Here is a 16,249-nt window from a genome sequence, read left to right as displayed (position 1 = left end):
GTGCCAACTTCACGACGTTTTAAGAATTCCTGCAGCGTGGAATAAGTATGTGCCTTATCAGGATATACAGTAATGGACCCGTTTCACAGACATGTGTTACAGTTTAACCGGCAATTCTAAATCAGTGCTGTGTATATGTCTGCACGTTTCTCCAGTGATGGACTGCCATCCACTGCAGGTTTGATGGCTGCTTTGCTCTTTGTGCTTTCAGTATATGTACTTGGAATTGTTGGAAAAAAATGTAAGCACCATTTTTATAGGAGACATCAGATTTGATTCTTGATATGAAATTGTCAGAAATCAAAAGAATCAGAGAGAGACACCATTTTAGGTTGATCAAATTATGCTGGAGTGACGACAGAAGACACAAGGAATAGATATGCATGACTGTTTTATTTAATTTGATTTCACACTGTCTGTAGTGGTTACAGGATTCAGTGGATGATGACCATTCCCTAAAAAATAAAACAAAGATAAATGAGCAGCTTACAGTGAATGTAACAATTAAATTTTCAGTCAAATGAGTACAGGACAGTCTTATGGAAAACAACTACATTTGTCAGGAGAGGGAATAAAACTAATGAAGTTATATCAACAACGACACACAAGAGAAGATTTGAACAAATTTTGCACACTTAACATTCATCCAAGACAATTCTTTCATTTCATTTTTAGAGTAAAGAAGGGACGCCTGACAATAATTGGCGAAGATTGAGACACAGAAACATGCAGGACGATGACGAGGTCCTATCTCACAACTTACCTCTGATTATTAGGGCTTATTCAAAACACTGTGAAAGAAAAAGAATAAAACATTAAAATGACAGAATCTCAAAAAACACTTCCATTCCTTTCTAAAGATAATCTACAAATATCAGAGTGATAGGACAGGACAGTTCAAGGTGACACAAAGTCAAGTGTCCAGAAAATACCAAAGGAAGGGCCTGGGGAATAAATGGATGCACAAGTCAAAATTCTAAGACCAAGAAGATGAACAATCCATTGTAAAAATGATAAAAGCACATTATCTGTTTGTGACGGCTCATAGCTGTCACTTTGTATCAAACAATTAACAGTTGCCATTAGTGTAGAGAACTTATTTAAACAGGACATTCATTCACAAGCCCTCACATAAGCAAAGGGGATAACATGTCTCCAAGAGTGAAAAGAAATAAAAACGTAATTGTTAAGTTCATGAAACAAATTGTGTCGATTCAATTTGAATATCTTCTTATGAAGTGAAATGAAGAACAGCAGAAGCATTTAGTAATTAGATCAATATGACACAAACAGACAAGCAAATGTTAGACTGACACATTATGATAAATAAAGGGAACCTGTGAAACATTCAACACAAATCTCATGCAGATAACTCAGAAAAGCACCATAAAGCAACAGAAATTACTCACATAAATTTGTAATGGAGAATAAAACAGGAATTTCGAAGTCGATAAATTCAGGTAAGTTCACCCAGCGCCCAAACAGAGCAGCACAACCTGCAGCCTCCCACCGCAGTCACTAGTCCTGTGTGGAGTTGACCTGCACGGTCTGCTGGGTTCTCAGGTGACTTTGATGGCCTGCTTGGTTTTGTCCTTTTCAGGAGGCACAGCAGCTCCGTAGTTAGTGGTGCCTGTTAAATGATCCTTCATTCAAATCCTAACCTGGTGGCTGCCATCACAGAGTTTGCATGTTCTCTCTGTGTCTGTTCAGGTTCACCTTCCACATCCCAAATGTGTGTGTTTTAGGTCCACTGTTGATTCTCAGTATGTCTGAGGTGGTGTGTGAGTGGACACGGCAATGGCCAAGTGCATAACCAGGGTTAGTTACTTCTTTGCACTCACGGATATCAGCATGGAGGGCACTGCACCCCCAAAACCCTGAATTACATGAAGCTGAAATAAAAGTGATATGCTGTAAAATTTCTAAATTTTGGAATAACACTTTTTCAACTTATGATGTTTGCTTTGAAACTGGTTTGATTTTGTTAATTAATGTTTCTGTGATAAATTTCTTTTCTCTTTTCTTTGTTATTCTGGCCATTGCCTAATAAGAAGTGCGTGCATTAATAATAAACTGACTGATTATTTCATTTTTGGATTGTGTTTGAACTTCAAACATTTCCCTTGAGTTGTATCAGAGTCCCACCTATTCCTTGACACTGCACAAGGGGAGTCAAAGTTTTCTGTCACATACTCTATGCCAGTGGATGCCAGTGGTCCCCAACCTTTTCTATGGCCCATAAACCAACTGAACATACTGATTTATCTTCGCACCCCCTACAAAAGTAATATCACATTTAAAGGTGAAGAAGTCAAATTTCTCATATTTGAACGACATACTACTACGACTGAACGAATTGACCTCACAAAAATAAGCTTTTAACTCAGTGCAGAACATTTCATTATAAACGGAGCAATTTATAAATGTCAATAATCTAAGAAATGTGTTCCCCATGAAGGTTAGACATTGAATTGACAAACCGGAGGTTCGGGTATTCCATACAGCAACAAGCGCTACAGAAAAATGGCACGTGATTAATGATCAAGGAGTTTGGGGGATTAGAGACCCCGGTGAAGTAATGTGTGCCAGAGTACCAGTAAGTAATGAAACACAGTCGATGAGATTTGTCTCCTGATTTAATCTTGTAAAGTACTTTGAGTAACGTTGTTCCTATGAAAATGTGCGATATAAATAAATGTTGTTGTTTTTCCACTACAATAAAGTCAGAAAACGCACACCTCTCAATGTTGTCAAATCGCACTGCAGCCATCCTCTTTGTCACACTCTTTGAAATGCCACCTCACACCCTCAGAGGGTGCGGACACACCAGGTTGGGAATCCCTGCTTGTTATGATCAACTTGAATTGTACTTTTCTGGATCCTGCACCTTGAATATGAGGACAAGATTGTATTTATAGCTTTTGTAGTAATTGAGCTGTTCCTTCCTGTAATCGTCTCAGTGGTCCCTTCATGATCCTGTGCTGTCTGTGTGCAGGCGATAAAATAGCAAATGACTGGCTGACATTCCTGTGATTTTCAGATTGGCACACAAACTTAAAGGAACTCACTACAATACAAAGCATGTTGAATGATTCTCCGTCTTAACAACAGACACCCCACGTCAGGACTGGCGTATTGCTTTTATAAATGTGCTAACTGCTCAAGTCAACATATTACAGAAAAAGCTTACCAAGTCTGGGATATCTGGAATATCCCGGTTATCGGGACATGCCTGAAAGAGAAGAATGTGTAACTGATGAGATTTGGGCACACGTCTTCTTTATGACACTGAATGCTGTAATAGAATGAAATTGAAACATGAAGAATGGCCAACCTGCCCCGCAAAAGATGGAGTGTTATGCTGTTTTAAAAAGCTGTGGGGACCAAATAGCTGGCATTTTCACTGGCACTTTCAAGGCTTTGGTGAGAGAATTCAAAAGAAAACAACCACCTCTGTGCACAAGATATCTAATGTGGACAATCTCAAAGACTTCCTCTCAATGTACATTAAACATTGAATAATGTTATAGTCAGTGAGGATTTAAAAGTATTCAGTCTGCTGTAAAGTTAAGTAGGAAAAGAATGTTATTATTTATCAGTTTTAGAGAAGAAGAAATCAGAAATATGGAAGAGATTTCCAAGCAGAGCATTAATACTCACAGCAGCCATTGCGGCAAACATAGCGATGGTGGCGAGGAGGCAAACTGCTTTCTCAAAGAACATGGTGATCAGCTCAGACGATGAGGTCTCAGGATCTGTAAGCACTGTGCTGTCTGATTTACTTTTATATTTTCAAGTATGCAAATAACTCAATTAATTTTAAAAATAATGATCTCACTCATTTGCATTGGAGTGTGAGACAGACATCAAGTGGAAAGTTTGGTTCTTTACCAGGACTTGTTTTAAACCCAATAAGATTCTTTTGTTCATAATCTTCTCAAACTGAGGACCCGAAGGTAGTTTTATTTGGGCACAGGCTCATCATAGAAATTTAAACAAGTAAAGTAACTAAACACCCTGATGTACTGAAGCCACATTTACTATCCAATAGATTAGGGAAGAAGGTAAAAACCGCAAGAAAGGTTAAAACAAATTAAAATTTTTCCTAAATAGATAAATGAATATCAGCTCAGCCAGCTACATGGGCACTAATGGCAGTGCAGGAGAAGAAGTTGGATGTGGCAGAAATGAGAATGTGGAGATGGATGTGTGGAGTTATGAAAGAGCACAGAATAAGAAATGAGAGAAACAGACGTACAGCAACAGCATGAGAGATATCTAGGAAAACACAGGAACATTGTAGGTTGAAGTGGTGTGGATATGTGATGAGGAGAGTAATCTGTAGCAGACCCAGCCTTGTCCCCACTCACACACACTCCCTAACAAGGACAAAAAGCAAACGGTAATAAAATAGAAATTGAAGAATGTACTAAATAATAATAAATGAAATATAACTACTCAAACTACAAAAATCCCACCACAGTTCCCTTCCGGTGATTATACATCCATCCATTTTCCAACCCGCTATATCCTAATACAGGGTCACGGGGGTCTGCTGGAGCCAATCCCAGCCAACACAGGGCACAAGGCAAGAACCAATCCCGGGCAGGGTGCCAACCCACTGCAGGACACACACAAACACAGCCACACACCAAGCACACACTGGTGCCAATTTAGAATCGCCAATCCACCTAACCAGCATGTCTTTGGTCTGTGGGAGGAAACTGGAGCGCCCGGAGGAAACCCACACAGATACGGGGAGAACATGCAAACTCCACGCAGGGAGGACCCGGGAAGTGAACTTAGGTCCCCAGGTCTCCCAACTGCAAGGCAGCAGCGCTACCCGCAGCACCACCATGCCGCCCGGCGATTATACAATAAACACAAATTCAACAACAAGAAACAACTAACAAAAACCCCACATGATGAAGTCCATAAAAAACAGCAACTGATATAATGAAATGACAATAATAATAATACTAATAATAATAATACATTTCATTTATATAGCGCCTATCACATGCTCAAGGCACTCAATGATGGAGATAGATAGTCCAGAGATCAGCTCACTCTATGTGAATGTAAAGATCAGTCCTACCGTTTCCTGATGATGACGTCTGCAGGGCCATCTTAACAGCATTATAGGCCCCCGGGCAAAGCAGTGCACTGGGGCATGTAGTGCCCTGCAAGGAAAGAAAACACGCCAGACAACGTTTTCTTAATTCAGGCAAAAACTACTGACTTTTTTAGTGAACGTGATTAAACTATATACATCTGTTGCCTATTCCCTCATCACCCCACATCCTCCCACATTGCAGTGCGTGTGGATCATGTCTTTATAGAGGTGAAGCGCTTCCAGCCGTTACAGGCCTCTACCTACACAACCACTCAGCAAGTCACAAAATACATAGATTAGTCTGGGGCCCCTAAGCTTGTGTGGCCCCTGGATAACTGCGCAGCATGCCCATGCATTAAGACGGCCCTGGACGTATGATGGGATCAGGAGCGCTCCTTCCTTCGCAGGTCCACAACCAATCCTAATACAGTCCTCATGCAGCAGGAATGCACCAGGCAGTTCATAAAGAAAATAGGAGATGATCCAGGATAAAACAAGAATCCACAGGTATTGAACAGATGGATGGTGTCTGGTGTCTGATGGTGGATGGATAAAGTAAAAGAAAATCTGAAGGAATAGGGCTTGAATGGTGAGGAGGTGCAGGACTGAGCTGTATGGAGTATTTTGAACAGCACATCAACCTCACATATAAGTGGGAAAAGAGCAAGAAGGATTAATTAGAGGAAGAAGAAGAATAAGCCAGGTTCAAAAGTTTTTGATAAGGTAAGCAAAATGTCACCTGAGAAAGCCATGCAGGAACAAGCAAAGCAGCAAGGCAGGTGAACCAAAAACATCAGCAGTTAAACCTACAAAAGAGAGGACGGGTAGCCAAGTAAAGGACTAAAATCTGCTTGTGAGAGATGCACGTGGTACACTAGCATATTAGCTTAGAAGTTCAGAAATAACAACTGGAGTTGGGTGGAAGCTCCTGTTGTTACAGTTCTGACTTTGTCCAGAAAGGGTTTCATAAGCTTCATGAACTTAAGTCTCAGAAAGTCATTGTTCTGTGAGACAACTGGGGTCTTTTCCTAAATAAGGAGTACCATTGCACATGTACTTTATTAGGAAAATTGTACTTATTTATAGTTGCATAGAGTGCGACAGGAGCTTCCACCTGCTGCTAAAGTCACTTCAGTACACATGTATTTTGTGTGCATGCCCGTGTCGATCAATCACAGGAAGCTCTGCAGTCTATTTGTGACTTTATACTGTAGTAAGATAAATTATTTGCCCTCCACAACTCCAGTAACTAACGCCAAGATAATCACTGAGCACTGAGAACCTTCTTTGTGAATTGAACTGTGACGGTGGGCGGGGGGATGGGCTAGCAGGCTGCTTGCTGCTTGTGTTCATCGACACATTTACAACACAAAAGACGTTGACGGAGAGGTGCAAAGGGATTTATGGTGGGCCGGGATTACGAGTTTATTCATAGGCTTTGGTAATTCTAGTGTTAATAATCTGAAATGCACATAAAAGTGTAGACTTCTTAAGCCTAAACATTGAACTCACAAACCCATTACTTCCAGTTACTGGCTGTGGTAAAATGGAGACCTTCAGACTTCAATTTTTTTACAATTTATACTTTTGCTGTAATCGGGATGGCATTCATTCCACTCTTCCTGAAGCGGCCCCGGTAAACTTCAGCCCTTCGTGACGTTACGATTGTCGTTGTTTTCATTCTTCTCAGCTTTAGCTTATGGTTTTTGTGGGCTTCAAAAGTTGAACATCTTAATATAACGTGTAAATTGAGGTGAATGTAGGAACGAGTAAAGTGGCTTTTAAGATTTTATCTTTTTGTTGTATGTCAGATTAGGAAATGTCATGGTCTTGTGCCAGTAGAAAAGCTCTTCTCCGATTTACAAACTGTTGAAGATGCTTTCTACTCTATGAGTTTTGCTAAGCCCTCTCAAAACTTTTAGTTGTAAACCTCTTTCATGCCATATTCTCACCCTTTCTAAACAGGGTATGCATTTTTTCTTTGATCATCCAATGTGTTTTTGGTGCCTGTTTTTTAGTAAGATACAGATGTGGACAAATTTGTTGATCCCCTTAAAAAGTTACGTATGCCTCCTGAAAAGTTACGAAATGAAAAGCAATTGTCCCCTATGGACCTGCCTGTCTTGGATATGCCATTGAGTAAAGAAAGCAAGTGTGGCATGAGAGCAAGTGTTTCTTATTCTGCAAAGAGATTGTATAATGCTGTAGACATATTTGTTTGGATCCATAAAAAAGTTCCTAAATTATTGGAGTTGAGGGATTTTTCAAACTACTTGTTTCCCTGAATTCATACCACACATGTCTTTAATTGTGCAATCAGTCATTCAGCCGATTTAAATGGAAAAAAAGTTGTCACTCAGTGGTTTGGTGTCATTGTGTGTCCCACACTGAACATGGACCAGAGGAAGAAGGCAAAGCAGAGGAGGAAATCAGAAAAAAAATGATAGACAAGAATGTTAAAGGCAAAGGCTAGAAGACCATCACCAAGCAGCTTGATGTTCTTGTGACAGCAGTACCAACTATTATTAAGAAATTGAAGGTCTGAGGGACTGAAGCCAACCTCCCTGGATGCAGACACAAGAAGAATTGGCAGAAGGACAGTCAGAATGGCAGACAAAAAGCCAAGGACAACTTCCAAAGAGATACAAGCTGAACTCCAAGGTCAAGGTCCATCACTGTCTGATCACACTGTAGCAGATAAACCCTTCATCCACCTCTCGGACCCTCAGGTACCACTCCAGACACGTTGTAAAATCACAAGACTTATTTATTTTCTTGTCTTCAGGTGCACAAAGCACTCTCCACACCACACTCATATAAACAATACACTACTCAATAAACAATACTTTCTCCTCCTCGCCCAGACACTTGCCACCCTACCTCCCAGCTCAGCTCAGTGTCTGGGCTTTCCCATAGTCCTTTTATATCCCCTGACCAGGAAGTGGTTTCTGGCCAAACCCACAAGTCCTTATTCCTTCCGGGTCAGGGTAAACAGTCCTTTTCTTCACCCCGGGAGCACGTCGTTTCTTCCCATCACGTGACTATGATGAACTCCCGGGTTATAGGGCACACAAGAGCCCACGAGCCCCCTTACAGCGACTCCCTGCAGCCCCCAAGGTATCCAGCAGGGCTGTGTATACCAACTACAAAGTCCATGAGGCCCTGCTGGAACTCGGGGCACCATCATGCTGTCCGGAGGGCTCCTCCTGGCGGCCTGGGGGTGGCGACCGGAGTCTGTAGCCGGTCGTCCATCACAACACCATCTGCCACTTTTTGAAAGATATTTGGTTCAATGCAAGGAGACCACTGAGGACTGTACTTTTGAAAGATAAACGTCAAAAATCCAGACTTGAATTTGAAAAAAAGCACATTAACAACCCTCAATGCTTCTGAGACAATGTCATTTGGATAAATGAGACAAAACTGGAGCTTTTTGGCAAGCCACATCAGCTCTATGTCCACAGATGAAAAAATGAAGCTTTCAAAGAAAAGAACATCATGTCTACTAAGAAAAATGGAGGAGGCTCAGTTATGTTTTGGTGATTCTTTGCTGAGTCTGGCACGGGGTGCCTTGAGTCTTCACAGTGAACAATGAAATCACAAGACTATCGAAACATTCTGGAGTAAAAACAACCTACCCAGTGTCAGAAAGTTCCGTCTCAGTCACAGGCCATGGATTCTCCAACAGGATAAGGAGAAAAAAAACACAGCTAAAAGCACCCAGGAATGGCGATGAACTAAACATTTGACAATTCTGAAATGGCCTTCTAGTTACCCTGACTTGAATCCCATCAAACGTCTATGGAAAAAACTGAAACACACAGTCTGGAGAAGACCCCCTGCAAACCTAAATCAGATGGTGGAGTCTGCTCAGGAGGATTGGGCCAACTTACCTATGGATAGGTGCTGAAGTCTCCAGAAATCCCTGGTCTTTAGTGATTGCAAACTCTACAGGTTGTGCAATAATATATTATGTTAAGGGTCCTATCATTATGCACATGGTATTTCCATTTGTGTTATTTTCTGAAATATTTTGTTGAACCAAAACTCTAAAACAAATTCTGTTTTTTGTTGAATACAAAATAAACAATAGTGGGTTCTAAGTTTTCTTGTCATTTTCTAGACATTTCAGAGACAATTGTGGCTTCTTCTTTTTTCATGGAATGCTACAAACCAATTTTTTCCCATTTGTATGTGCCGGCCGTGTCATTTGCTTAAAATGTAGGTGAGGTTAGAGAAACATGCCGAAGGTAAGAACAGAGTGTGCAGTTAATGATCATCATACCCTCAACTTGGATGAGGTGGCTCCAAAAAGCTGAGCAACAACAAGAAGTGAAAGAATTAATGAGGAACACGGCTTAAGGCTGCACAGCCACATGTTCTCATTACGAGTGATCTCCATAGCTCCACTACACGCAGTTTCAAATGAAGTGTTCTAACTGCAACAGGTCAGCAACAGATTCTCAAATGTTATTTAATTAGCCTTTTAAAAGTAATATGTTCTGTATTGTATATCTTTCATTATTTTCTCCCATCCTCCTTTTCTCCACTAGTCAACATGAAATCATGTCAAAAAGGAAGTACACCCCAGTGATATTTTAGTTCTGATGTTAATTGTACTTTTAGTTTTTATTTTATTTTATAAAATTAATTTTAATTTTTATTTCATTCTCGTTTTCAGTCTGCGGTGGGCTGGCACCCTGCCTGGTGATCATTTCCTGCCTTGCACCCTGTGTTGGCTGGGATTGGCTCCAGCAGACCCCCGTGACCCTGTAGTTATGATATAGCGGGTTGGAGAATGGATGGATGGATAGTTTTGAGTGGACGCAGCAATTTTTATTTTTACTTAGTTCTGTTAAAATAATAGTTTTTATTTTATTTAGTTCTGCCTTTTTTACGTAATATTAGTTGAATTTTAGTGTTTTTTTTTCTGTTGCAAGACCACAAATGCTGGCCTACAACTATTTCAATGCAACTTATGTTTCAGTCAACAAAATAGACTCACAGTTCAGTATGCCGTTAAACACAGCTTTATAAAATGTAGAATTTTATGACACCACTTTTACATTAAGCCATTCGTCCTTCAGTTTCCTAACTGCCTTTTCAGGTTGTGGATTACAGGGTGTTGATTCTTTTCACCGCCATGCCTGGAGCAAAATAGATTTTTCACTTTGAGATAGTGCCAATTCATTACTCACATGTCAGCACTCTCAGGTATATCATGATTGAGATGTGCCTTAATTTTGGAATAGTTGGTTAGAAATAAAAGTGGATTAAGGAGATTCAGTGACAGAGTTGTGTTCTGTTTTCAGTTTTGCTCTTTTTGTAATGACTAAGTCATTTCTCTCTAGAATTGTAGCCTTTGCCCTTTCATTGCCTTTTATATGATTTCACTGCCTGGGTTACTACGACTTTGCCTTGACTCATCAAAACTCTCTCAATTATAAAGAAAAGAAAATACATTTTGATGAAATAATTTTGTTTTTGAAGAAGACCTCCAATCCAATTCAGTCTTATGCTGAATGCCATGAAGAGCTAAAATGAACTTTCTGAGAACATCGTAGGTGTTGAAGGAGGGCCTCAAAGCTCAGATTCTTCTTCTTTCAGCTGCTCCCATTATGGGTTGCCATAGCAGATCATCTTTTTCCATATCTTCCTGTCCTCTGCATCTTGTTCTGTTAAACCCATCACCTGCATGTCCTCTTTCACCACATCCATAAACCTTCGCTTAGGCCTTCCTCTTTTCATCTTCCCTGGCAGCTCTATCCTTAGCATCCATCTCCCAATACACTCAGCATCTCTCCTCTGCACATGTTGAAACCAACGCAATCTCACCTCTCTGACATTGTCTCCCAACCATGCAACTTGAGATGACCCTCTAATGTACTCATTTCTAATCCTATCCATCCTCGTCACACTCAGTGCAAATCTTAGCATCTTTAACGCTGCTACCTCCAGCTCTGTCTGCTGCTTTCTGGTCAGTGCCACCGTCTCCAACCCATGTAACATAGCTGGTCTCTCTACCGTCCTGTAGACCTTCCCTTTCACTCCTGCTGATACCCGTCTGTCACAAATTACTCCTGACACTCTTCTCTAACCCATTCCACCCTGCCTGCACTCTCTTTTTCACCTCTCTCCACAATCCCCGTTACTCTGTACTGTTGATCCCAAGTATTTAAACTCATCCACCTTCGCCAACTCTACTCCCTGCATCCTCACCATTCCACTGACCTCCCTCTCATTCACACACATGTATTCTGTCTTGTTCCTACTGACCTTCATTCCTCTCCTCTCTAGATCATATCTCCTCCTCTCCAGGGTCTCCTCAACCTGCTCCCTACTATCGCTACAGATCACAATGTCATCAGCAAACATCATAGTCCACGGGGACTCTTGTCTAATCTTGTCTATTAACCTTTCCATCACCATTGCAAATAAGAAAAGGCTCAGAGCCGATCCCTGATGTAATCCCACCTCCACCTTGAATGCATCTGTCACTCCCACTGCAGACCTCACCACGGTCACACTTCCCTCATACATATCCTGTACAACTTTTATGTACTTCTCTGCCAATCCCGACTTCTTCATACAATACCACAGCTCCTCTTGAGGCACCCTGTCATATGCTTTCTCCAGGTCAACAAAGACGCAGTGCAACTCCTTCTAGCCTTCTCTATACTTCTCCATCAACATCCTGAGAGCAAACTTCGCATCTGTGGTGCTGTTTCTTGGCATGACACCATCCTGCTGCTCACTAATCATCTCCTCACTTCTTAATCTAGCTTCCACTACTCTTTCCCAAAACTTCATGCTGTGGCTCATCAGTTTTATCCCCCTGTAGTTATTACAGTCCTGCATACCCCCCTATTCTTAAATATCGGCACCAGTACACTTCTTCCCCACTCCTCAGGCATCCTCTCACTTTCCAAGATTCCATTAAAAAATCTGGTTAAAAACTCCACAGCCATCTCTCCTAAACACCTCCACGCTTCCATAGGTATGTCATCTGGACCAATGGCCTTTCTATTTTTCATCCTCTTCATGGCTGTCCTTAATTCCTCCTTGCTAATCCGTTGCACTTCCTGATTCACTATTTCCACATCATCCAACTTCTTCCCTCTCTTGTTCTGTTCATTCATCAGCCTTTCAAAGTACTCTTTCCAGCTGCTCAACACACCCTCCTTGTTTGTGAGTACGTTTCCATCTTTTTCCTTTATCACCCTAACCTGCTGCACATCTTTCCCAGCTCAGTCCCTCTGTAGCCCACTGTTCCTTTTCTCCTTCCTTAGTGTCCAGCCTCTCATACATCTCATCATACGCCTTTTCTTTAGCCTTCACCACCTCTCTCTTCACCTTGCGCCTTATCTCCTTGTACTCTTGTCTACTTTCTGCATCTCTCTGACGATCCCACTTCTTCTTTGCCATCCTCTTCCTCTGTATATTCTCCTGTACTTCCTCATTCTACCACCAGGTTTCCTTTTCCTGCTTCCTCTTTCTAGATGTCATGCCAAGCACCCTTCTTGCTGTCACCCTTACTACATCTGCTGTAGTTTCCCAGCTGTCTGGTGACTCTTCACTACCACCCAGTGCCTGTCTCACCTTCTCCCTAAACTCAACCTTGCAGTCTTCCTTTTTCAACTTCCACCATTTGATCCTTGGCTCTGCCCTCACTCTCTTCCTATTCTTGATCTCCAACATCATCCTACAGACCACCATCCTATGCTGCCTAACTACACTTTCCCCTGCCACTACTTTGCAGTCTTTAATCTCCTTCAGATCAACTCTTCTGCAGAGGATGTAATCCACCTGTGTGCATCTTCCTCCACTCTTGTACATAACCCTATGTTCCTCCCTCTTCTTAAAATACGTATTCACCATAGCCATGTGAACAAAATACTTTTGAATAAAATACTCTAATACAAAAGCAAATTCTTTTGAGGAAATAATAATGCAAAAAACGCAAATAATGTCCCAAACAGTATCTCCAATGCAAAGTCAAAAAACAGAGTACAGGGTCAAAAATTCATTAAATTCAGTAAGCAAGTAAGAATCACAGGACTCACCAAACACTCCCAAGTGCATTCGAAATGAACTGCTAGGAACTGTGGAAGACCACCCAAAAAACACATGGAACATAACATAGGCTTAGAGAACAAAGGACATCATAAATGAAAGTAACATTAACATAAAGCAATGATGCAAATGTTAACAAAAATATATAAAACAAGGATAGGAATCCCAGCCAGGGATAAACTGTAACAGCCCAAGAGCTGGGACCACCTGCCCACTACCACAAGGGACTGCCCTCAGCCATATAAAGACAGGGGCAACTCATAGCTCCTCGCAATTCATTTGAGTTTCGCTTGAGAATTGGTGAGTTCTCCTGTTTATTGTTATTCTTTTGTGATTTTTTTGGATTTTTGAACCTCTGCTCTGTTTTTTGACTTTACCTCTTGGATTCTGTATCGGGACTTTGTTAGCTGTTGGATTGCCATATTGCTGAGGCAACTGTTTTGCCTTTGTGCCCCTCAGAGCTGATTTGTATGCTTTAGGGCATTTTTGTATTATTACATCTTTCATTTATATCATGTCTATGTTGCCCTTTGTGTTACTAGCTGGGGTTTTTGATGATGTTTTCCTCTCTAATGGGAATTTTTGGAACTGTTCAAGTGCTTTGGGATTCTCCAGTACATAACAATTGTGTTTTGAACTTTACTCTCCTGTCTTTGAGCTTTGTGAAAGATCAGCCTCGACACAGACAGACACGGACTCCAAAGCTCCAAAACACGCACCGTTCATTTTCTTAGGTGCCCACAGCACGAACACAGTACACAAATTACCACACTAAACTCAGTCCTTTTCCTTCCTTCCTTCCTTCCTTCCTTCCTTCCTTCCTTCCTTCCTTCCTTCCTTCCTTCCTTCCTTCCTTCCTTCCTTCCTTCCTTCCGCCTCCTCCACTCCTCTCTTGCAAGCTCCGTCTACTGCCACCCGACTCCGGCTCCTCTTATAGCCCACCCAGAAGTGCTTCAGATGGCAATTAGCCTAATTAGGCTGCACTTCCGGGTGTGGCTGCATCACAGCCCAGGTGGGCTCGTTAAGCTGTTCATCTCCCCCTGGCGGTGGCCACGGAGCCCAACAGGCATGAGCTCTGGTTTTCCACAATTGTGGCCCCGATACCGCCCAGGGGAGCTGCCACCAAGTGTTCTGGGGAACGTAATAAGCCTCCCATGGCAGCTTCCCCAGATTCAGTGCCAAAGAAGCATCCCGGCCAGGAATGGGACCCGGCCGTCCGCCACAGTTTTAATTTTTTGATTTTTTGGCTTTGGTGTTTTGATCACTTGATTTCCTGTTAATAATTCTTAACACATGTTCCTTTCTTTTGGTTCATTCTTTCTGGCCATCCTTCCTGTGCCTTTTACTGTTTGTTTATATAATCTTAGTGAGTTGGGGACAATCACGGTGTGATTCCACAAACTAACAGTCAAGTAATTTGACACACTCAGCGACTGAGTGCTACTAGTCTGAGATTCGCCCATTCCACTTATTACCTGCAACTCCATGGTGATTTCTAGCCACTGCACTTTTGCATCTTCTTTAACTGTATTCAACACTCAATTGGATATATTTAATTTTTCAGAACGTATTAAAGTTGCCGTTTCAGAATGTTCAGTTTTAACATTTTGTTTCTCTGCTTTCACAGCCCCAGTCCCTTCAGATGTCAACGAGGACAAGGTGTGTGATAAGAGCAGCCACTGTGCGGACCCACTCTCACCATTCACTTCTTTCCATTTAACAGAACTCGGCTCCACTTTTTCTGGCTGTTGTTTCAATTGTCTAGGAAACTGTTTGCTTTGTCTGTGCTAATGTGTGGTGCTCAGTTCACAATCTCCATTGTTTGTGTTCTAAGTGGTCATCTGAATTGTAAGAGCCATTTCCTAGTTACATAAGAGTCATAAATGCTTTACTAAATGATAGTGCATAATTTATGGGAGGTTCCTATAACCCCCAAAAGTAGAATTGAATTGGTATATTCTAGCTATTTCTAACTGCTCTGACTAAACATTTTTCTCAGTTTGTGATCAGCCATGCGTAAGGTATAGAGGGCACATGGTGTTAAACTGTGCCTTTCGTGCTTTTTTGAACTCTGCGTACGTTGTGTGCGTGTTTTGTGTGTCAAGGAATATGTAAGTCAGAGCACTTGATTGAAAGTGCTGCGCCGTACGCTAAAGCGTACAGAAGAAGAACTTAAGGACTTTTAAGTATAGAAATAACTAAAGTTTTACAAGAAAAGCTAAGTTTAGAGAAGATATATTTTTCCATTTTTTGCCTTTTAATCTACGTGTGTAACAACTTTTTCCTTATTCTTGTGTGGATTATTTGCTTTGAATTTTCACTAACGAACTTTTGGACTTTCGGAACGCGTTTTGCTCGTGTTTGAACTCGCCTTACACCCCGACGGCTACATGAATTTCTTAGCTCATGTTCTTACTTAAAAATGAAAAACGATTCCTGGTGATAACCTTCAAATTGGAAGAACTGTCTTCTACTGATTGTCGATGGTCTTATGTTTACTAAAATCCCTATACATCACAGTTCAGCTGGACACCTGACTTTCTTATTTATTTATTTATTTATTTATTTATTTATTTATTTATTTATTTTATTTTATTATACCTTGGCTCACTGTGCTCATTTGTCATCAGATGTCATGAACTCACCTGACTAAATATTTAATTGTGACATTTGCTGTAATCTGATCATTGATCTTGGTGTCTTTTTATTTTTCAGATGTAGAGCCACCAGGCATCCATTGAAGCCTGTAATCACTACAAACATTGTGTAGTCAGATTAATAAAACAGTACTGAATATCTATCTGTTACTTGTCTCTTGTGCTGCCAGTCCTGCTCTGTCATTTAACAAGGATTTGTCAGCCCACCACAAAGACTCTCTCTGTTTCATTTCATTTATAACATCTGGCCGCCAATAATCAAGCATGATGTTTGATGTACATCTAAGCACCCCGTGTACAAGGTTCTTCAAAATTTGCTGGTGCTCTCTTTCCAAGGCTCTTCTAGATTTTTCCAATCAAACTCTTTCGAGCTTCACCTTTGGTTTTCTACTTTGGTGTCTCT

At 41.2% G+C, this 16,249-nt stretch overlaps 1 long non-coding RNA gene across 1 annotated transcript; it reads right to left on the bottom strand.

Moving 5' to 3' along the window:
- Positions 1 to 381: 381 nt before the first annotated feature.
- LOC114649596 (uncharacterized) lies at positions 382 to 3,745 on the bottom strand. Its single transcript, XR_003715814.2, has 4 exons — positions 3,661 to 3,745; positions 3,191 to 3,232; positions 764 to 791; positions 382 to 455 (listed from the first exon to the last, which is right to left on the bottom strand). It is a non-coding gene; the product is annotated as an uncharacterized LOC114649596 (long non-coding RNA).
- Between the last annotated feature and the right edge of the window lie 12,504 nt (positions 3,746 to 16,249).

The sequence above is a fragment of the Erpetoichthys calabaricus genome, chromosome 3 (genome assembly GCF_900747795.2).
Source record: "Erpetoichthys calabaricus chromosome 3, fErpCal1.3, whole genome shotgun sequence".
NCBI lineage: Eukaryota > Metazoa > Chordata > Cladistia > Polypteriformes > Polypteridae > Erpetoichthys > Erpetoichthys calabaricus.
The sequence above is the reverse complement of the archived record's forward strand: the minus strand, read 5'-3'. Positions and strand labels throughout refer to the sequence as shown.